At 45.5% G+C, this 24,642-nt stretch overlaps 1 long non-coding RNA gene across 2 annotated transcripts in view; it reads left to right on the forward strand.

Annotated features, from left to right (window-relative positions):
• The window catches only part of LOC118401589 (uncharacterized), a 45,279-nt gene extending 24,659 nt beyond the window's left edge, over nucleotides 1-20,620 (forward strand). For both annotated transcript variants that reach the window (XR_004829286.2, XR_004829287.2), the window contains exons 3-4: nucleotides 16,340-16,402; nucleotides 20,008-20,620. This is a non-coding gene — a long non-coding RNA (uncharacterized LOC118401589). The remainder of the gene's footprint in view (nucleotides 1-16,339; nucleotides 16,403-20,007) is intronic.
• Nucleotides 20,621-24,642: the final 4,022 nt, after the last annotated feature.

Below are 24,642 nucleotides of genomic sequence, written 5' to 3' on the forward strand. Positions count from 1 at the left end.
TATTTCCTGATAACAATGTGAAATGTGGGTTATTGAGCCAACAATGATGGGCTCTGGACACTTAAGCAGACCAGGATCCAATTGGTCGGCCCCTGTGGTTTTTATTGTCTTCTATTGCAGCCTAACCCACTGCATCTCAGCACTAGAGGCGTTACTACAGACCTGGGTTCAATCCTGAACTGTATCACAACCGGCCGTGATCGGGAAGTCCCATAGGGCAGCGCACAATTGGCCCAGTGTCGTCCAGGTTAGGGGAGGCTTTGGCCGGGGTAGGCCGTCATTGTAAACAATAATTTGTTCTTTAACTGACTTACCTAGTTAAATAAAAAATCATTTAAAAAGCATTCAGGACTTATTTTTTCTGTCAATAGCCTAAATGAAAAGCTTTGACAATCATTGATTTGATCATTCAGCAACTTTCCCCTATCGGCATCCAGCCCAATATCCTTGTGAATAGGCTTAAAGTTCTTTCTCAAAGAAAGATGATATAACATGCTTTTTAAATGCATCAGTGAAGGCATTTTTTCTTCTTCCGTAATGTGGCCTGTGTCTGAATTCATATGTTGTGGCAGAGAGGAGGAAGTTGGACCCTAGAGGGATTTGACAGTTTTCCAGATTGCACAAAAGTGAAAATCCCGCCCACCTGGTATTTCAGAAAATAGTATTTGCTTCACATCCAAGTCAACCTGGTTCAATCGACCGAATACTGGACTTCAGAATAAGTCTTGTTAGCTATACAACGACCATAGCATGGGAGGATAGATAAGATGGTCTATTGGTTGCTCTTAGGATTCAAATAAGTATTTTAAATGGCCACTGACTAAAAGGCCCGAGACATTTTCGTGGCGTTACCAAAAATATGAGCCCAATTTGATAGCTGGTGTCAAGCAAAAAGCTACTAATGTGAAGCAACTCTTAACACATGAAGGAGAGATTTACTCTGGGCTTTTAAACTACAACCCCCTACCACACGAGACGCCCTTCCTACCACACAAGGCAGGAGACTCCTTTGGCGTCTAGGGAGTTAGATAAATCCACTTTTAATTTCCTTGCACCTTACGTGTGGAATGATCTACAATGCACTTTAAAATGGGATGACTTGGTGCCTCTAGGTAATTTCAGACTGGTGTTCGGGGACCTTTTTACAGAAGAATGTGTCTGTTTTTTATGATTGTGTTTAGCTTTTTGTGTATTGTTGTGTATAACATATCTGAATGTGCATTTTATTGTGTATTTTTAGGTATCAGCATTGACTGCCTGTCTAAATAAAGACACCTTGGTCTTAGCATTCACTCCCTGTATAAATAAAGATACCTTGGTCTCAGCATTGACTGCCTGTCTAAATAAAGACACCTTGGTATCAGCATTGACTCCCTGTATAAATAAAGATACCTTGGCCTCAGCATTCACTCACTGTCTAAATAAAGACACCTTGGTCTCAGCATTGACTGCATGTCTAAATAAAGACACCTTGGTCTCAGCATTGACTGCATGTCTAAATAAAGATACCTTGGCCTCAGCATTCACTCCCTGTCTAAATAAAGACACCTTGGTCTCAGCATTGACTGCCTGTCTAAATAAAGACACCTTGGTCTCAGCGTTGACTGCCTGTCTAAATAAAGACACCTTGGTCTCAGCATTCACTCCCTGTATAAATAAAGATACCTTGGCCTCAGCATTGACTCCTGTCTAAATAAAGACACCTTGGTCTCAGCATTGACTCCCTGTCTAAATAAAGACACCTTGGTCTTAGCATTCACTCCCTGTATAAATAAAGATACCTTGGTCTCAGCATTGACTGCCTGTCTAAATAAAGACACCTTGGTATCAGCATTGACTCCCTGTATAAATAAAGATACCTTGGCCTCAGCATTCACTCACTGTCTAAATAAAGACACCTTGGTCTCAGCATTGACTGCATGTCTAAATAAAGACACCTTGGTCTCAGCATTGACTGCATGTCTAAATAAAGACACCTTGGTCTCAGCATTGACTGCCTGTCTAAATAAAGACACCTTGTTTTCAGCGTTGACTGCCTGTCTAAATAAAGACACCTTGGTCTCAGCATTGACTCCCTGTCTAAATAAAGACACCTTGGTCTCAGCATTGACTGCATGTCTAAATAAAGACACCTTGGTCTCAGCATTGACTGCCTGTCTAAATAAAGACACCTTGTTCTCAGCGTTGACTGCCTGTCTAAATAAAGACACCTTGTTTTCAGCGTTGACTCCCTGTCTAAATAAAGACACCTTGTTTTCAGCGTTGACTCCCTGTCTAAATAAAGACACCTTGTTTTCAGCGTTGACTCCCTGTCTAAATAAAGACACCTTGTTTTCAGCGTTGACTCCCTGTCTAAATTAAAAAAACACAATCTGAGAAAAACAACTCTCTCAAGGTTGTATGTTCAGAACAACGTATGTGTGAACAGGTCAGAGCAAAAGGATGGAACACAAAGAGAAAGACATCTACTGGATTGTGTTGTAGGGTTTCCCACGTCTCTGCCACTTAACCTCCGAGCACTCTGTCTTTCCCTCTCCCGGGCTAAAAGCTACAGTAAATCAAATGCTAGTCTGTAGCGTGGTCAGACCGGGGCTCTAAGATTCCAGGCAGAGATATAAAGAGGATGCGGAATGCCAGAAAGCTGTCATTTCTTCCCTCTCTTCTTATCTTTCTCTCTTCTGTGGTACAATTCAAAACCGGGTGGTAAGGAGGTAGAAAAGATTTGACACTGTAGCTTCAAACTAGCTGTTGTGGTAACTTAGTTGCTGTAGCCAACTTCTCGGAAATAAATGCAAGTCCTCCTTACCCACACCTACATTGGTGTTCTCTCTCTCTCCTCATTCTCCAAGAGCCCTTTCACAGTTCACGCCCCCCTTTCTGCAAGCTGTTGGCATCCAGTTGCTACCGCCAGTCCAAGTTCCAGACCCTGTCCTACTGGGCCCATCGTGGTTCCCAGGCCCTTGACTACTCTGTGACTGCTCTTCCATCCTACTGGGCCCTCCAACAAAGGCTTCATGTTTTCCCATTTTAAAGGCAGGAGGTGATGAAAGAGATTAAGGGGATATAGAGGGTACCTCCTTGTTTCTTTACAAGGAAACCTCCTGTAAAGGGCTTCCAAGCAAATAACCCCACTTTGCTTTACCTCCCCCTGGGTCCTATTCATTAGGACAAAACGTAGCAAAACCTTTTGTAACAGAAAATAACAAACAAGCAAGTTCAGGTGTTGCCTTCTGTTTCAGTAAGTTTTTCTTTTGTTTAGTGTCTAATGAATAGGAGTGTGGTTTTAAAGCCAGGATGTCACCTGACTTCTTATGGCTCCCTGTGATGCAAGGCTGTCTGGTGAATAAGAAACGCACATTTTTGTTATCCGTTGCAAGACGTTTTAAAACGTTATCTGCGCCCTAATGAACACTACCCTGGGTCTTTATTCATTGAGGCCTAGTGGTTTCCTCTCGAGTGTGGTGTCTCCGTGAATGAGGGCTCAAACTGGAAGCACAGTGCATTTCAGCTCTTTCTGTGTCATTTTAGGATTGCAGACCTGCCAGGAACTACCAAGACTTGTAGCCTCTAGCCTAAAGTTAGCCTTTTTCCATTTGCTAAAGACCGACAGGCAGGCAGGCAGACAGACAGACGGACATCACCCACATCTAGACCCTCAATATAGTCTTGATCACATGCAGTCTTGCTCTGGAGAGAGAGAGATGTGTGCTTGGTCTAACGTTTTATATAAGGTCGTAAAGTTGTGTGCTTCCTGGTCCTTCTCTAATTGCAGTGTGTGAGTGATTTAACGAGGGGACCTCTCTTTAATGAAGGACTGTATGAATTAGCATTGCTCTCCATTCTGTGCCTCTTTAGCCTGTAGATTGAGAACAATCATGATTATTATCATTGAAAGAGATCATTTCCAAACTGCTACAAACAATTTTATATAAACAATTTTTCAAACCTTATTTTCAATTTTATATAAAAGTCTATTTCAAACCTTATTTTCAATGAGCACCTTTTTCAGACCCTTTTCTATATTTTTGACAGAGGCAAAGCAACTCTCCCTATTTTCTTTTTTACTCAGTAACTTCCTCAGCATTCAAAGAGCAATTTAGGCTACAGCATTTACTCTGGATGTTAGCTCAGCATTCAAAGAGCAGTATAGGCTACAGCATTTACTCTGGATGTTAGCTCAGCATTCAAAGAGCAGTTTAGGCTACCGCATTTACTCTGGATGTTAGCTCAGCTTTCAAAGAGCAGTTTAGGCTACAACATTTACTCTGGATATTAGCTCAGCTTTCAAAGAGCAGTTTAGGCTACAGCATTTACTCTGGATGTTAGCTCAGCTTTCAAAGAGCAGTTTAGGCTACAGCATTTACTCTGGATGTTAGCTCAGCTTTCAAAGAGCAGTTTAGGCTACAGCATTTACTCTGGATGTTAGCTCAGCTTTCAAAGAGCAGTTTAGGCTACAGCATTTACTCTGGATGTTAGCTCAGCTTTCAAAGAGCAGTTTAGGCTACAGCATTTACTCTGGATGTTAGCTCAGCTTTCAAAGAGCAGTTTAGGCTACAACATTTACTCTGGATGTTAGCTCAGCTTTCAAAGAGCAGTTTAGGCTACAACATTTACTCTGGATGTTAGCTCAGCTTTCAAAGAGCAGTTTAGGCTACAGCATTTACTCTGGATGTTAGCTCAGCTTTCAAAGAGCAGTTTAGGCTACAACATTTACTCTGGATGTTAGCTCAGCTTTCAAAGAGCAGTTTAGGCTACAGCATTTACTCTGGATGTTAGCTCAGCTTTCAAAGAGCAGTTTAGGCTACAGCATTTACTCTGGATGCTGGCTCAGCCTCTCGGTTGGAAGGGGTACGTCCCAATTAAGGATGGCTATTTTGAAATTGTTTAACTATTCGGATACCCGGATAGTCAACATTTTTTATGGTGCAAATGCACTTGGCAGAGGTAAACAGGACGGACTGCTTTTCACCGGTAGTTTTGACTACCAGTGAAAAGCAAAGTCAGATTTTCACCCATGATAACTGATTCTGATTACAAAAAAGTGAGTGTTTTGCATTGATCATTGTCAGGTCTTGTGGAAACTCTGTTAGGTATGTACATGTAATATTTAAGGGTGGGAAGATGATAAACGGACTGCAGCGCTAGATGTACAGCAGTAGTTCAACGCACGGTTATAAAAACTACAATCAAAAGTTTTGTTTTTAAATTTAAGCATTTAAAATGTCATGGTATATCCTTGTAGATAACAATGTCACAAGGATCATTCAAATGTAATTCAGACAAAGCTTTTTCATTGTCAAAATACTCAAGTCAAGTAGTTGGATACTAACGTCTGTTTGGATATTTGATTCAACTGTGTCTGTCCCTAAGTCCCAATGTCTCCTTTCAGGTATATGAAAACTCCCCGCCCATGCTTACACCAATCCAATGATTTTAAAATGTGTTGGAAGTAGTGAACAATACCACACTTCAGGGGGAAGGAGAGATAATTGGGACTTGACCTTAGTTGAGAGATCTAGTGTTAGTTGAGAGATCTAGTGTTAGTTGAGAGATCTAGTGTTAGTTGAGAGATCTAGTGTTAGTGTATCAGCTGGTTAGGTAAAGGAAGCCTTAAATTCTCAATTTTCTGAGGCTGGAGACAGGCGCATATTCACTGCTGGATGTCGATAAAAGGTAGCATTAGGCTGCCCTTGGAGGCATTACCTCCCCCACACACACACACACAAACAGGTGCCGCACACACACATACCTTCTCCCGCATCCGTCATTAGTGGTTGTGACAGAGACAGTCGAATCAAATAAGTTGAGAGGAAGGCGTAGTGTACCCCCCCCCCTCCGCGCCCCTGCTGTGTTCCCATCAGCGCCAGTTCACTGAAGCTAAAATGGTCGTCTCTCCTCTGTCTCCCCCTCTGTGTACGAGGATAAGTAGCTCTGAAGAAGGGATGCTATATGACTGCCTGGGTCGTATTCATTAGGCACCGAACAGAGGAAAGCGGACTGAAAAAGGAAGGGGACCACCTGAACTGCTACCGTGTGCCCTAATGAATACGACCCAGTCCTAACTGGAGGATGTGGCCCTAATGAATACGACCCAGTCCTAACTGGAGGATGTGGCCCTAATGAATACGACCCAGTCCTAACTGGAGGATGTGGCCCTAATGAATACGACCAGTCCTAACTGGAGGATGTGGCCCTAATGAATACGACCCAGTCCTAACTGGAGGATGTGGCCCTAATGAATACGACCCAGTCCTAAAGGATGTGGCCCTAATGAATACGACCCAGTCCTAACTGGAGGATGTGGCCCTAATGAATATGACCGAGTCCTAACTGGAGGATGTGGCCCTAATGAATACGACCCAGTCCTAACTGGAGGATGTGGCCCTAATGAATACGACCCAGTCCTAACTGGAGGATGTGGCCCTAATGAATACGACCCAGTCCTAACTGGAGGATGTGGCCCTAATGAATACGACCCAGTCCTAACTGGAGGATGTGGCCCTAATGAATACGACCCAGTCCTAACTGGAGGATGTGGCCCTAATGAATACGACCCAGTCCTAACTGGAGGATGTGGCCCTAATGAATACGACCCAGTCCTAACTGGAGGATGTGGCCCTAATGAATACGACTCAGTCCTAAAGGATGTGGCCCTAATGAATATGACCGAGTCCTAACTGGAGGATGTGGCCCTAATGAATACGACCCAGTCCTAACTGGAGGATGTGGCCCTAATGAATACGACCCAGTCCTAACTGGAGGATGTGGCCCTAATGAATACGACCCAGTCCTAACTGGAGGATGTGGCCCTAATGAATACGACCCAGTCCTAACTGGAGGATGTGGCCCTAATGAATACGACCCAGTCCTAAAGGATGTGGCCCTAATGAATACGACTCAGTCCTAACTGGAGGATGTGGCCCTAATGAATATGACCGAGTCCTAACTGGAGGATGTGGCCCTAATGAATACGACCCAGTCCTAACTGGAGGATGTGGCCCTAATGAATACGACCCAGTCCTAACTGGAGGATGTGGCCCTAATGAATACGACCCAGTCCTAACTGGAGGATGTGGCCCTAATGAATACGACCCAGTCCTAACTGGAGGATGTGGCCCTAATGAATACGACCCAGTCCTAACTGGAGGATGTGGCCCTAATGAATACGACCCAGTCCTAACTGGAGGATGTGGCCCTAATGAATACGACCCAGTCCTAACTGGAGGATGTGGCCCTAAAGAATACGACCCCGTCCTAACTGGAGGATGTGGCCCTAATGAATACGACCGAGTCCTAACTGGAGGATGTGGCCCTAATGAATACGACCCAGTCCTAACTGGAGGATGTGGCCCTAAAGAATACGACCCCGTCCTAACTGGAGGAAAGGAGGGAGCGGGGTACCTCTCGCTCTCTTGGCTTCCTTATTTTCTACTCTTCTCTTCACCATAAAGGTTCTTTGGTTGTCCCTGTGGGGTATTGCTTATTGGTTCCAAAGGGTTCTACTGTACCTGGAACCAAAGAAAAGGTTCTCATACAGGGATATCCAAAGAACCCTTTTTACCAAAGTGTTCTTTTGTTTAGTGGCTTTTCGGGCACTGTTTAGTGGCTTTTCGGGCACTGTTTAGTGGCTTTTCGGGCACTGTTTAGTGGCTTTTTGGGCACTGTTTAGTGGCTTTTCGGGCACTGTTTAGTGGCTTTTCGGGCACTGTTTAGTGGCTTTTCGGGCACTGTTTAGTGGCTTTTCGGGGCACTGTTTAGTGGCTTTTTAGTGGCTTTTCGGGGTTTAGTGGCTTTTCGGGCACTGTTTAGTGGCTTTTCGGGGCACTGTTTAGTGGCTTTTCGGGGCACTGTTTTAGTGGCTTTTCGGGGCACTGTTTAGTGGCTTTTTAGGGGCACTGTTTAGTGGCTTTTCGGGGCACTGTGTTTAGTGGCTTTTCGGGCACTGTTTAGTGGCTTTTCGGGGCACTGTGTTTAGTGGCTTTTCGGGCACTGTTTAGTGGGGATGTCACTGTGCTTTTAGTGGAAGCGTCTAAACTATTTGTTTCCAAACAAAAACATTCAGGAGCGTGTCGGCCAGAGGATCATAGGGTTTTGGATCTGGCAGAGAGGCATTGTTACGGGCCCTGCCTACCTCTCGACTCTGAATATAACCATCTTAAAATTACAGGCCTCTGAAAGGCACTGCAGCAGTGTGTTCACAACAGCCGCTCATTCTTTTTGTTGCCGGCACTCCTTCATTACAACGTCTCTGTTTCCTGTTTTCTCTCCGTTCATCTCCGGGTCTTCCTCTGTCTGTCTGCGCATGGCTTGATATAAGAGCTTCATTTCTTTTTTTTTTTACTCATCTCTTTGAAGTCAAAAGGATTTGAGTTTGTCAGTGTGTTTTCCCGACTATCTCTGTAGACCGAGAACATAACCTCAGCTGGAGTTCAATGTTGTTGTCGATGGGTAACATTTACTTGTTGTTTAGGAGCCATTTTAATACAGTGCAACTTAAATGAATAGTCAGTGTAAACAAAGCCACGATAATGAACCATAAGCATAACAACTAGGGCTGTGGCGGTCACAAAATGTTGTCAGCCGGTGATTGTCAAGCAAATAACTGCCAGTCTCACGGTAACTGACCGTTAATTAACATAAACACATTTTAGTTTCCTGCATAGACCTTTGGAACATCAGTGGCTTATTTATTTTAGACAGGTCTCTAAAGAAACATGACACGAAGACCATGTAGTACATTTCAGAAGAACAGAATAACATACTCTTGAGTTGTCCTTATGTTAGGCCCTGGTCTGGCTATGCCTAATGGCTGTGGCCTACAATAGTTAATTTAGCAGACAAGATTTGCTTAGAATTCTGTGGCATTCTTTAAAAAAATATATGTTTCATAGTATGAAGAATTCAATTGAATATAGCTGATTTTAAAATAGAAAGGATATTTTCTCCAAACGATTTCCAAGGGAGTTCGAACATGCAGGTATTCTGTGTTGAGGGGTTAACAAGGAACCAGGTCCTCATATCTGCTTAATTTATAGTTCCTTATAACTTCAGGTGTGATACAAATGTTGGTCTATATGTTTAGATTTTTAATATAATGTAAGGCTGCATGATGCAATTTAATGATGATTTGAAAAAAGTCACCTGAAAGGCATGAGCTCTACTTTTTGTTTATTTGCACAGGCTGCACACACTTCATCAGTCTCTCATTCACAATTTGACAAGTAGTTGATAATATTCTCACCAGGTCTCGAATATCCCGGTGGTATCCCCCATGTGTGGCCGTTATGTTCCCTAAACAAATCCATGCCTGTTGCAGCCAAAGTGGCCGTTGTACCCTTGGGCTGATTATAATTTCCTTCTCCAGGCTGCCATGCGCCAAACCACCTCTCAGTCACATGGGCCTCTCAGATATCTCAATTCTTATTAGCCAATGCCCATCATCATTATGTGATCGGGTCCTTATCACAGTTAAGAAGTAGGCTACAAGTGAAGACCGAGACATTGAGGACACAACTGTGCGCCCCACTTATCGAATTCCGAGAAGCATATTGATTTTAGTAGAACCGCCTATTTTTCGTCAGCCAACAAGATGAGTAGGCCTAAGGAACAGCAAAAGCACTAGCCTATGTCAATCTACTCTCCCCCATAATACAAAAGTTGACCTGTTCTATTGGTCAACTTGTCCTTCTGTGCATTACATAAATATTCCAAATAAAAGGCTGGACAGTTCTGGGATGTGATAGAGCTCAAATTAATACAACCACTAGCATCAAAAACACTTTTTTTAAAAGCACTGAGGCTGATGCAACAGGTCAGAATGTCTAGCTTACAATGTTAATAAATGACTGGCTATAGATATGACTTCACATAAAGACATAAAGACATATCCCACTGGGCATACACTGGTTGACTCAACGTTGTTTCCATGTCATTACAATGAAATTACGCTGAACCAACATGGAATAGACGTCTGTGCCCAGTGGGATATGGCTGAGTGAGGATTGGTTTCCTAGTGAACTAGTGTTAGTGTTTTAGATGTGCTGTAAGTAGAATGGCACCAGAGGATGAAGTCTGTTAGACTGGTGAGAGGAGGGGGGGGGGGGGGGAGTTGTTTGAATGACAGCACTGTGTTAGTTTATGAATTTGGCTCCCAAATTACTCTTTGTTGAAAAATGCTTAAAATTCCACTTGGACCATGATTTTTGATCTCCAGTGGAAAACCCTAAAAGTGTGTTAAAAGTAGGGTGCCATTGTCAGAATGTGAAATGCGCGTTCAAGTACTTTCCTACCTGGTCAAAGGATTTGATTACCTGCAACAACAAAACAAATGTTTTCTTTTAACACACTGCAAAAATGAGCCGTGGACCAGAACGACTTGTTCTTCCCCGCTATTGATTGTTTCTGCAGTGAGGATTTACCCTCTTCGGAGATTTGATTTTGTAACTTTATCAGCAGATAATTGTTGTCTGAAGTGCAAAAAGCAGAAGTAGCAGTATTCAAATCAGTGAGCCAAATAAACAGCTCGTTCACTATTTAGTCACCAGAGAGCTGCTCTCTTTATTGTGTGTGGTTGTTAGAGAGGGCATGACTACATGGGTGGTCCCCATGGTTTTTACTGAAGTGTGCAGCACATGTACTTGCTAATGAGGGAATACATTGGCGAGTCTCTGTGCCGTGTCTGTCCTGATGAAGAATGCCCTCCCTGGTTTCAGCAAGCCTGTCTGTCTGCTCATTGATGCTTGGTGTTAGAGAGAAGGATAGAGAGGGCCGGGGAACGGGAGGGAGAGAGGGCCGGGGAACGGGAGGGAGAGAGGGCCGGGGAACGGGAGGGAGAGAGGGCCGGGGAACGGGAGGGAACGGGAGAGAGGGAGGGGAGAGAGAGGGAACGGGAGGGAGGGAGGGAGGGGAGAGAGAGCGGGAGGGAACGGGAGGGAGGGAGGGAGGGAGAGAGAGAGCGGGGGAGGGAGGGAGGGAGGGAGGGAGGGAGGGAGAGGGTGGGAGGGAGGGAGGAGGGAGAGGGTGGGAACGGGAGGGAGAGGGTGGGAACGGGAGGGAGGTTGGGAGGTTGGGAGGGAGAGAGGTTGGGAGGGAGAGAGGTTGGGAGGGAGAGAGGTTGGGAGGGAGAGAGGTTGGGAGGGAGAGAGGTTGGGAGGGAGGGAGGGGGGGAACGGGAGGGAGAGGGGGTTGGGAGGGACGGGAGGGAGAGGGGGGAGGGAGGGAGAGGGAGAGAGGTTGGGAGGGAGAGAGAGAGGTTGGGAGGGAGAGAGAGAGGTTGGGAGGGAGAGAGAGAGGTTGGGGTTGGGAGGGAGGGAGGGTTGAGGTTGGGAGGGAGGGAGAGAGGTTGGGAGGGGGAGAGAGGTTGGGAGGGGGAGAGAGAGGTTGGGAGGGGGAGAGAGGTTGGGAGGGGGAGAGAGGTTGGGAGGTTGGGAGGGAGAGAGGTTGGGAGGGAGAGAGGTTGGGAGGGAGAGAGGTTGGGAGGGAGAGGTTGGGAGGGAGAGAGGTTGGGAGGGAGGGAGAGGTTGGGAGGGAGGGAGAGGGGGAGGGAGGGAGGGAGGGGTTGGGGGGGGGAGGGTGGGAGGGGAGGGAGGGAGGGAACGGGAGGGAGAGGGTTGGGAAAGGGAGAGAGGGTGGGAACGAGAGGGGGAACGGGTGGGGAGGGAGAGGGGGAACGGGAAGGGAGAGGGGAAATGGGAGGGGAGAGGGAACGTATCCTTCCTCGATAGGTTCCTACCTCGATACTTTCCTACCTCGATTCTTTCCTACCTCGATTCTTTCCTACCTCGATTCTTTCCTACCTCGATACGTTCCTACCTCGATACGTTCCTACCTCGATACGTTCCTACCTCGATACGTTCCTACCTCGATACTTTCCTACCTCGATTCTTTCCTACCTCGATACGTTCCTACCTCGATACGTTCCTACCTCGATACGTTCCTACCTCGATACGTTCCTACCTCGATACGTTCCTACCTCGATACGTTCCTACCTCAAGGTTCTACTGTTCGTTGTCTGTTTAGAGGGAAAGAGAAAAAAAGTTAGGTTTCACGAGAAACTCCTCATTCTCTACATGCGATATAAAAGGCTGCTGCAAAAAAACCTGACAGTCAAGTTAGGTTGAGAGTAAATGCACCGGAAAAACTGTAGATCACCCATGAGGTGCGTATCAATGAGGTTGTGAGTGGATTCATATCCACAAACAAAGGTGAGACCTTGGGTTTGACTGTACACCACCCGTGGTAATAACCACACAGACTGTACCCCACCCGTGGTAATAACCACACAGACTGTACACCGCCCGTGGTAATAACCACACAGACTGTACCCCACCCCACACAGTGGTAATAACCACACAGACTGTACCCCACCCGTGGTAATAACCACACAGACTGTACCCCACCCGTGGTAATAACCACACAGACTGTACCCCACCCGTGGTAATAACCACACAGACTGTACACCACCCGTGGTAATAACCACACAGACTGTACACCACCCGTGGTAATAACCACACAGACTGTACCCCACCCGTGGTAATAACCACACAGACTGTACACCACCCGTGGTAATAACCACACAGACTGTACACCCACCCGTGGTAATAACCACACAGACTGTACCCCACCCGTGGTAATAACCACACAGACTGTACCCCACCCGTGGTAATAACCACACAGACTGTACACCACCCCCGTGGTAATAACCACACAGACTGTACACCGCCCGTGGTAATAACCACAGACTGTACACCGCCCGTGGTAATAACCAGACAGACAGTACACCGCCCGTGGTAATAACCAGACAGACTGTACACCGCCCGTGGTAATAACCAGACAGACTGTACACCGCCCGTGGTAATAACCACACAGACTGTACACCGCCCGTGGTAATAACCAGACAGCCAGTACACCGCCCGTGGTAATAACCACAGACTGTACACCGCCCGTGGTAATAACCACACAGACTGTACACCGCCCGTGGTAATAACCACAGACTGTACACCGCCCGTGGTAATAACCAGACAGACTGTACACCGCCCGTGGTAATAACCAGACAGACTGTACACCGCCCGTGGTAATAACCACACAGACATCCTGTACACCGCCCGTGGTAATAACCACACAGACATCCTGTACACCGCCCGTGGTAATAACCACACAGACATCCTGTACACCGCCCGTGGTAATAACCACACAGACATCCTGTACACCGCCCGTGGTAATAACCACACAGACATCCTGTACACCGCCCGTGGTAATAACCACACAGACATCCTGTACACCGCCCGTGGTAATAACCACACAGACATCCTGTACACCGCCCGTGGTAATAACCACACAGACATCCTGTACACCGCCCGTGGTAATAACCAGAGTCAGTACAACAATGTGTAGTAATGACTGGATATGTAATGATGATGGGAGTATCCAAACTACTACTACATAGTACATACAATAAGTAGAAGATACAATCTGCCTGTACTGGACTTATGCATGTGTTTGTTAAACATGAATGTTGTTAGTGAATACAACTCCTATGCAGTGAGAACTATGTGTCTATTCCTCACACTGGCCTGAGTATCCACTCTGTCAGACACCCAAATGAAACCCTGTGACCCGTGTCACCTTTTATACCTCACTCACCTCACTCAGACACACACACTCACTCACCTCACTCAGTCACTCAGACACACTCACTCACTTACTCACTTACTCACTCACTCACTCACTCACTCACTCACTCACTCACTCACTCACTCACTCACTCACTCACTCACTCTCTCTCTCTCTCTGACACTCACTCTCTCTCACTCTCACTCTCTGACTCTCATTCTCTCTCAGACACTCTCTCACTCTCTCTCACTCTCTCTCTGACACTCACTCTCTCTCACTCTCACTAGTTATATTTTCCCACAATGAAATATCCCCACTGCACTTCACAAACACTGGAGCTATGCCATCCCAGGTTACCATGGAAACCTATCGCTCTTTCTCTCCCTCTGAGGGGGATGATTGATAACAGGAAGGGCGGACGATAACTGAGGAGGATGAATGATGAGAGGGAGGGCGGACGATAACTGAGGGGGATGAATGATAATGATATTGCAGGTTACTATTCACTCTTTTACTCTACATCTCTCCTTGTTCACTTTCTCTTAATTTATCTCTCTTCTCTCTGTATTTCAATGTCTCGCGCTCTCTGTCGCTCCCTCTCTCTGTCGCTCCCTCTCTCTGCCGCTCGCTCTTTCTGCCGCTCGCTCGCTCTCTCTGTCGCTCGCTCTCTCTGTCGCTCGCTCTCTCTGTCGCTCGCTCTCTCTGTCGCTCGCTCTCTCTGCCGCTCGCTCGCTCTCTCTGTCGCTCGCTCTCTCTGTCGCTCGCTCTCTCTGTCGCTCGCTCTCTGTGTCGCACGCTCTCTCGCTCTTTCTGTCGCTCTCTCTCGCTGGCTCTGTCGCTCCTTCCCTCTCTCAAAATAATGTCAAATAGGTTGAATGGAGACAATGTGAAGCCTGCCCTGTACACAGACAGATGTGTCTGGTGTGTCTCTCTCTTTAACTCTCACACACCAAGGTGTCTCCTGTCCCGTCTAAGTCCATATTCAGAGGTCCTAACACGTTCTGTCCTGTATTCTGGTTCGACCCAAAGTACTACCTCAGGGTTGCGTTCATTAGGCACCAAAAAATATAATTAATTATATTAATATTAATATAGAATTAACTGACTGAATAAAGGCGGTACTCCCTGGACCTGGTTCAATAAGAAACCCACGTTTTCATTTCCAGTTGCAAAACATTTTTAAAAATGTATTATTTTTTTTTTTTTTTGGTTGCATGCCTTATGGAGCGTAACCCAGATCTGCCCTCAGTGTCAGTGGGCTGACCGGAGGTGGAGAAGTGGCCTAGCTGGCTGGACACGGTTTTATCACCTGTGGTCACTCTGACTGGCTTCAACGTCTACTCAGTCCACGTCACACAAGGCTTTAGTGTGCGTAGTCTTTGGAGAAAAGCACGATGTGTTTTAAAAAGACCAGAAACCACGGGGTTTATACAGACAGACTGGTGGGGAACTTCAGGAAGGTTGTCCGATTATGGAGTGGATTTTTTTCAAAGAATGAATGGATTATATCAATAGATCTGTACTAAGGAGTGTTTTATTGCACATTATACTAGATGTCTAGGGCCTATTGGCTTTAATGTATAGATTTAAAGGAATGGATTTAATGTGTAGCCACGAAGGCACTTAGGCACTCTATGAAACACATGGCATCAATAATAAAGGTCTCTGTCAACCTCCTCTTCTCAGCTAATACTGTGAGACTGAATGCCTCTGCCCCATTCCCCCGGCTCAGCCCTGTGTGTGTGTGTTACCAGCACAAAGCTCAAATGGAGGATGGCTTTCTGTGTGTTGTTCACACTAGGCCTTGACGCTGGGAAAATGCTGCCATTTTGATGTTCACACTAGGCCTTGATGCTGGGAAAATGCTGCCATTTTGATGTTCACACTAGGCCTTGATGCTGGGAAAATGCTGCCATTTTGATGTTCACACTAGGCCTTGATGCTGGGAAAATGCTGCCATTTTGATGTTCACACTAGGCCTTGATGCTGGGAAAATGCTGCCATTTTGATGTTCACACTAGGCCTTGATGCTGGGAAAATGCTGCCATTTTGATGTTCACACTAGGCCTTGATGCTGGGAAAATGCTGCCATTTTGATGTTCACACTAGGCCTTGATGCTGGGAAAATGCTGCCATTTTGATGTTCACACTAGGCCTTGATGCTGGGAAAATGCTGCCATTTTGATGTTCACACTAGGCCTTGATGCTGGGAAAATGCTGCCATTTTGATGTTCACACTAGGCCTTGATGCTGGGAAAATGCTGCCATTTTGATGTTCACACTAGGCCTTGATGCTGGGAAAATGCTGCCATTTTGATGTTCACACTAGGCCTTGATGCTGGGAAAATGCTGCCATTTTGATGTTCACACTAGGCCTTGATGCTGGGAATATGCTGCCATTTTGGTTTGGTCAGAGTTTTTTTTTGTCAGTGCTCGGTGGCTGGGTGTCGAAAGGGGTGTCGCGGCCTGTCCTCCCCACTCCATAACAACCTTCCTGCCGCAGCATCCCACACACACACACACACAATGACTGTAATCAACCGCATCACACACATCCTGTCACAGGGACGGTGTGTTTCAACATGAAAGAGAGACTGTGCGTGTGTGTGTGGCTTTTTTGTGTGTGCTTGTGCTGTTATAACTATTCTTCAAATAGCTTGTAGTATTTTTCAAATGTCAAAATAGTAATGGTGTATTAATAATTATTTCTTGCCTGCGTGTGTGACAGCAGATCACAGAAGACCACAAGACCTTTCAGCTGTGGGGCCAATAGACCTACGCGCTCCTGGAGGTGAGAGGAGGAGGAGGAGGGGCAGGTACTACTTGCCCTGATAGCTTCCTGTAATACAACAGAACTACTTTACCCTGATAGCTTCCTGTAATACAACAGAACTACTTTACCCTGATAGCTTCCTGTAATACAACAGAACTACTTTACCCCGATAGCTTCCTGTAATACAACAGAACTACTTTACCCTGATAGCTTCCTGTAATACAACAGAACTACTTTATCCTGATAGCTTCCTGTAATACAACAGAACTACTTTACCCTGATAGCTTCCTGTAATACAACAGAACTAATCCAGACTGCAACTGGGAGGGACTACCTGGACTTGTCCAATTTAGATATATATATTTTGATTGCAGTGTTTTAACCCGTTTCCCTAATGAACATGACCCTTTCTGATTGCAGAGTGTTTTCAACCTGTTTCTCTAATGAACATGACCCTTTCTGATTGCAGAGTGTTTTCAACCTGTTTCTCTAATGAACATGACCCTTTCTGATTGCAGAGTGTTTTCAACCTGTTTCTCTAATGAACATGACCCTTTCTGATTGCAGAGTGTTTTCAACCTGTTTCTCTAATGAACATGACCCTTTCTGATTGCAGAGTGTTTTCAACCTGTTTCTCTAATGAACATGACCCTTTCTGATTGCAGAGTGTTTTCAACCTGTTTATCTAATGAACATGACCCTTTCTGATGGCAGAGTGTTTTCAACCTGTTTCTCTAATGAACATGACCCTTTCTGATTGCAGAGTGTTTTTAACCTGTTTCCCTAATGAACATGACCCTTTCTGATTGCAGAGTGTTTTTAACCTGTTTCTCTAATGAACATGACCCTTTCTGATTGCAGAGTGTTTTCAACCTGTTTCCCTAATGAAAATGACCCTTTCTGATTGCAGAGTGTTTTCAACCTGTTTCTCTAATGAACATGACCCAGTTGCCTGGTGTCCTGTAAAGTGTTGCCTGGTTCTCCCTAGCCGGTGTCACAAAGTGTTCCCGTGTCGTCGCTGAGCTAGTTTTGTGTAATACCACCCTTCCCTGTGGTTGAAAGCAGATCTCTGAGCAGTAAAATAGTTCACACGGCTGCTACGATAGCAATGTGCCGACACCTCCCTTTTAGTTATTTTTCAGTAATTCGATCGCGCTTGGCGATTTGTCATTCTGGAGTTTCTGTGGGAGGAGTCTGAATATGTGTTTACACTTTAGTTAATATGTTGGTCACTGTCCTTTTTTCCTTATTATACAAAAAAATAAATGATATCTTAGTATTTTTCTTGGGTTTTTTTAGTCACTAGGATTGCTTCAGCGATATAAACCTAATGTTCCACCCTGTTATGCACAGTCAATTATTTATCTGCAGTCACATGCTTTATGACTATAAACACATCCACTTCTGACACAGCAGTCTCTATCCCACCCATCATCTGACTTACAACCATGAAGTGGCTAAATGTCAGAGCTGCCGGTGCCATTAAGGGAAAGACTACCAACCCCCTCCTCCATTCCCATGTACTGTAAACTTCCCCCTCTTCCACCATCCACACTAACACGTCCACCTGTGATGCCCAGCCCTGTCACTCTGATATGGGCTTGGATGTCAGCTCAGGGGCCCCCTCTCTGGTTCTCTCTGACTCCTGGCTTAACAAGTCTCTGTCATCTTGTCCTCTGGCCAGTAGAAGACCTTACAGTACACTGCCACTTTTGTCAGTCCAATGGCTTTACTAAGGGGCCAGGGGTCAGGGAGTTTGATGTGGCCTCTCGAGCATGGACTGACTGCACATTTGGTCATGTCTCTGGAGCAAGCCGTTAAAGGCCCGGTTAGGAGCGTGTTGTTTATTTAGCAAGAGGGAATACACACACACACAAGATAGTAGCTAATCAAGCGGGTCACTATATACACTGAGTGTACAAAACATTAAGAAAACCTTCCTAATATTGAGTTGCACCCCCTTTTGCCCTCAGAACAGTCTCAATTAATTGGGGCATGGACTCCAATGCTTCCCACAGTTGTCAAGTTGGCTGGATGTCCTTTGGGTGGTGGACCATTCTTGATACACACGGGAAACTGTTGAGTGTGAAAAACCCAACACCGTTGCAGTTCTTAACACACTCTAACCGGTGCGCCTGGCAACTACCACCATACCCCGTTCAAAGGCTACTACCACCATACCCCGTTCAAAGGCTACTACCACCATACCCCGTTCAAAGGCTACTACCACCATACCCCGTTCAAAGGCTACTACCACCATACCCCGTTCAAAGGCTACTACCACCATACCCCGTTCAAAGGCTACTACCACCATACCCCGTTCAAAGGCTACTACCACCATACCCCGTTCAAAGGCTACTACCACCATACCCCGTTCAAAGGCTACTACCACCATACCCCGTTCAAAGGCTACTACCACCATACCCCGTTCAAAGGCTACTACCACCATACCCCGTTCAAAGGCTACTACCACCATACCCCGTTCAAAGGCTACTACCACCATACCCCGTTCAAAGGCTACTACCACCATACCCCGTTCAAAGGCTACTACCACCATACCCCGTTCAAAGGCTACTACCACCATACCCCGTTCAAAGGCTACTACCACCATACCCCGTTCAAAGGCAATATTTTCGCTTTTTTACATTTTTTATTTAACCTTTTATTTAACTAGTCAAGTCAGTTAAGAACAAATTCTTATTTACATTAATGACGGCCTACCCTGGCCAAACCCTAACCCGGATGTTGTGTGTGTGTGTGTGTGTGTGTGTGTGTGTGTGTGTGTGTAATTGGCCTGGGCTATTTGTTTGCATTCAATATCTGGTCGTTTTTTATTGATCTGTTTGTCAGAGTAGCCTTTTGTGCTATTTCAAACAGTTCTGTTGTGTTCTGTCATGCAAATGACGTAGAATGTCATGAAATGTGTTTATAAATGGCCATTTTTTTCCCTGGGTTTTTCCAGACCCTGTGAAAAAGGTGTGTGAAAATACTAAAACATCCCTGCTCTCTACATACTTTATTATAAAGGAACAAATAAATGTACCCTACATTTTCCTGCGGCCATGCCCCACACCATAGTCTCCAGATGCTATCAATTATCATGACCCGAGCAGGTTGCGAGTCCGACACCGTCTCATCCTGAGCTCTGAGATGAGCCCTCTGGGTTACGGTTAGGGGCACCTCCACCCACTGAAGCTAGTTGACGCTCAGTTGAGGTAAACAACGCATACGCGGATAGGCCACTGTGACACCACCCCTAGCATTCCCACAGTGTGCTGTTTACCAAAACTCTTAAATGAGTCAGGACTTTAGAGATGACTAAAATATGACTAAAGCCCCAACCGCTACCGAGAGAGAAAATAAACATGTTTTCCTGCCCAGTGTACAGTTTTTATACTGTGTTATATCAGTCAAAGAAAAGTAAGGAGCTGAACTGACGTTTAAACTCTCTGAGCAAAATAAGAATATTATGAATGTATTATATTAAATTACATCAAGACATTTAAACAGTCTGAAACCAAATTGATAATGGCACTTTTATTTGAAATTCAGGTTTATTACCCAAATGGAAGAGTTGTTTTTAAAAAATTGTTAATTCCTTCCTTTCTCCCTCTTGTTGTCAGCCAGAGGACAAGACCAGGGGCAAGAAGAGACCGTCTGCATTCATATCCACGCCTTTCGTCTCTCTACACAGGGCGCAATTATGAAACGGGTTTCAGTCATTGAAGTAGAATGTAACAACAACAAAAAAAGTAATCGAGTGTCTTCTGTGAAACATTAAATAGCCATCCTCTGATAACCCGGTAGAGAGAGCTGTCTGAAAAGTGACTTGAGATATGAGGGATAATGGCTGTGTCTTTGTAGTGTCCTTCTTGCTCTCAGAGAGAGAGAGAGAGAGAGCGAGAGGAAATGATCGGCCCAGTCGCCCACTGTGCTCATCTCTCTGAATCTCCAAGCGTCAGCCTGTCAACCTTGTTCACTATCAGCCCCCGTTCGCCCCGGTGAACATTCAACGCTGTCGGTGAGTTTTGAGCTAAATTGACAAAGACCATCGACCGTTGATTGTACCCTGTGGCCAGCCCTTTTCGCTTGATGATCGACGCGCATGGCTACTAACTCATTATAACCAGAGAAAGAACACTATGGTCCCATCTGCCCCCCACGTCCCACTACCGCACCCCGCCCCCTCCACCCACGCCACACCCCGCCACTACCACACCCCGCTCCCTCCACCCTCACCACTACCACACCCCTCCACTACCACACCCACGCCTCACCACTACCACACCCTGCCCCCTCCACCCACGCCCCACCACTACCACACCCCGCCCCCTCCACCCACGCCACACCCCGCCCCCTCCACCCACGCCCTGCCTCACCACTACCACACCCAGTCCCTCCACTACCACACCCCGCCCCCTCCACCCACACCGCACAACTACCACACCCCGCCCCCTCCACCCACACCACTACCACGCCCCGCCCCGCCTCACCACTACCACACCCCTCCACTACCACAGCCCACCCCTCCACTACCACACCACCCACGCCCCTCCACCCACACCCCACCACTACCACGCCCCACCACTACCACGCCCCACCACTACCACGCCCCGCCCCCTCCACCCAACCCAGCCTCCTTCACCCAACCCAGCCCCCTCCACTCCACCCCAGCCCCCATCCTGTATCCTTCCTTCAGAACAACTCTGCTGAAAGAAAAGCCTCTGGCCCCAAACCACAACAAAGGTCACAATCAACATTCATTGCTGTCGGTGGGTTTAACTATATGGAAAAACTCGCTGAACAATGAATGCAACTGTGTCCCAGATTTTCACAGCAATCGACCATCAGAGGGGATCTCGTTCTGATATGCTGATTCTGGTATGTATGTATGTATGTATGTATGTATGTATGTATGTATGTATGTACAGTATTATATGGAGAATGTAAGTAGACATTGCGTCATATCTCATCTTGATCATGCTCGTGGAGACTTCTTATGTGACTATGGGAGAGGGAGAGAATAAAATGTATATTTCGTATGATTCTGTGTGGGTTTCTTTTTTTGACTGACGGTCAAAACGGATTTTGAAAAAGGCAGATATTATAGGTCCCTCTTCCAACAGCCTTTATTTTTCTCATTGAGATACAAATCTAAGGTCTCTATTCCATCCGTGTCGCTATAGTTCACCGTTAGTGTGATTTAACATTTTTTAAAAGGCATTACTAGACTGCATTCAGCTGACATTTTACATTTCTATCGCGGAATCTCTAAACGCTTCAGCAATACAGATTGAATAGAGCCTTAAATACAAATAAACTACAGACTGTCATTACCAAGGATTAGAGAGGGGAATTAACACGTTTTAACCCATCACTCTTTCACAGTGTTGGGCGACTGTCAAATTTAGCACAAAGGCAACCTACTGTAAGATTATTAGATTATAACACTAAATTGGTCTAGTTTGACAGATGGAGGACAGGATGACTGCGCGGCCAGGCACAACTCCAACACCATCATTACATATTCCCCCTCAGGAGACTAAAACGATTTGGCATGGGTCCCTCAGATCCTCAACAGATTTTACAGCTGCACCATTGAGAGTATCCTGACGGGTTGCATCACCGCCTGGTATGCTTTATCTTGGCCAGGTCGCAGTTGCAAATGAGAACTTGTTCTCAACTAGCCTACCTGGTTAAATAAAGGTGTTCTCAACTAGCCTACCTGGTTAAATAAAGGTGAAATAAAAAAATTAAAATGGCAACTGCTCAGCCTCCGACCGCAAGGCACTACAGAGGGTAGTGCGTACGGCCCAGTACATCACCGGGGCCAAGCTTCCTGCCATCCAGGACCTCTATACCAGGCGGTGTCAAAGGAAGGCCCAAAAATCGTCAGACTCCAGCCACCCTAGTCATAGACCGTTCTCTCTGCTACAGCATGGCAAGCGGTACCGGAGCGCCAAGTCTAGGTCCAAGAGGCTTCTAAACCGCTTCTACCCCCAAGCCATAAGACTCCTCAATCAAATGGCTACCCAGACTATTTGCACCCCCCCACCCAATGCTGCCACTACTCTCTGTTATTATCTATGCATAGCCACTTTAATAACCCTACCTGCATGTACATAACTACCTCAACAAATTGACTCTGTACCAGTACCCCCTGTATATAGCCTCCACATTGACTCTGTACTGTAATACCCTGTATATAGCCTCCACATTGACTCTGTACCGTAATACCCTGTATATAGCCTCCACATTGACTCTGTACCGTAATACCCTGTATATAGCCTCCACATTGACTCTGTACCGTAATACCCTGTATATAGCCTCCACATTGACTCTGTACCGTAATACCCTGTATATAGCCTCCACATTGACTCTGTACCGGTATCCCCTGTATATAGCCTCCACATTGACTCTGTACCGTAATACCCTGTATATAGCCTCCACATTGACTCTGTACCGTAATACCCTGTATATAGCCTCCACATTGACTCTGTACCGGTATCCCCTGTATATAGCCTCCACATTGACTCTGTACCGGTATCCCCTGTATATAGCCTCCACATTGACTCTGTACCGGTATCCCCTGTATATAGCCTCCACATTGACTCTGTACCGGTATCCCCTGTATATAGCCTCCACATTGACTCTGTACCGGTATCCCCTGTATATAGCCTCCACATTGACTCTGTACCGGTATCCCCTGTATATAGCCTCCACATTGACTCTGTACCGTAATACCCTGTATATAGCCTCCACATTGACTCTGTACCGTAATACCCTGTATATAGCCTCCACATTGACTCTGTACCGTAATACCCTGTATATAGCCTCCACATTGACTATGTACCGTAATACCCTGTATATAGCCTCCACATGGACTCTGTACCGGTATCCCCTGTATATAGCCTCCACATTGACTCTGTACCGTAATACCCTGTATATAGCCTCCACATTGACTCTGTACCGTAATACCCTGTATATAGTCTCCACATTGACTCTGTACCGTAATACCCTGTATATAGCCTCCACATTGACTCTGTACCGTAATACCCTGTATATAGTCTCCACATTGACTCTGTACCGTAATACCCTGTATATAGCCTCCACATTGACTCTGTACCGTAATACCCTGTATATAGCCTCCACATTGACTCTGTACCGTAATACCCTGTATATAGCCTCCACATTGACTCTGTACCGTAATACCCTGTATATAGCCTCCACATTGACTCTGTACCGTAATACCCTGTATATAGCCTCCACATTGACTCTGTACCGTAATACCCTGTATATAGCCTCCACATTGACTCTGTACCGTAATACCCTGTATATAGCCTCCACATTGACTCTGTACCGTAATACCCTGTATATAGCCTCCACATTGACTCTGTACCGTAATACCCTGTATATAGCCTCCACATTGACTCTGTACCGTAATACCCTGTATATAGCCTCCACATTGACTCTGTACCGTAATACCCTGTATATAGCCTCCACATTGACTCTGTACCGTAATACCCTGTATATAGCCTCCACATTGACTCTGTACCGTAATACCCTGTATATAGCCCCGCTAATGTTATTCACTGCTGCTCTTTATTTGTTTTTCTTATCTTCCTTTTTTCTCATTTTTATTTTGTTTAGGTATTATCTTAAAACTGCGTCGTTGGTTAAAGGGCTTGTAAAGTAAGCATTTCACCTGTTGTATTCGGCGCATGTGACAAATACATTTTGATTAGATTTGTTATGTCCTGAAGGAAATAGCCCCACTAATCATCTTGGAGAAACAGTGCATCACACCACCCCCCCGCCTGTAGTGATTTAAAGGTATTTAGTAGGCATTATATAATAAATGTAGAGAGAGAGAAGTTCTGTGAATCCATAAAGGGAATGATACTGTACCTCATAACAAGGATGATGGCAACTCATATTAAACACAAGACCTTCAACTAGTTGTGTGTCTGGAATTTGATTACTTTAAAATTCATTTTTACATTTTGTTCTCATAATCTAATTTTACATTTATCTAGTCCTTTATCTTCCAGAAAATAACACTTGAAGAATTGGTGACCCATTATGCTGTTACTTATGTAAATGTAGTCCAACTTCAGATACTGTGGGGTCTGGAATTATAGGATCCCTTGATAAAAATATTTTTTTTACAAAAAAATACTAAAATAATTAAAATACTGAGCGATATGGGAATGCTCAACCAATTATATTTCATACTAATACAATTGCTCATAATATAT

Source organism: Oncorhynchus keta, chromosome 22 (assembly GCF_023373465.1).
Source record: "Oncorhynchus keta strain PuntledgeMale-10-30-2019 chromosome 22, Oket_V2, whole genome shotgun sequence".
NCBI lineage: Eukaryota > Metazoa > Chordata > Actinopteri > Salmoniformes > Salmonidae > Oncorhynchus > Oncorhynchus keta.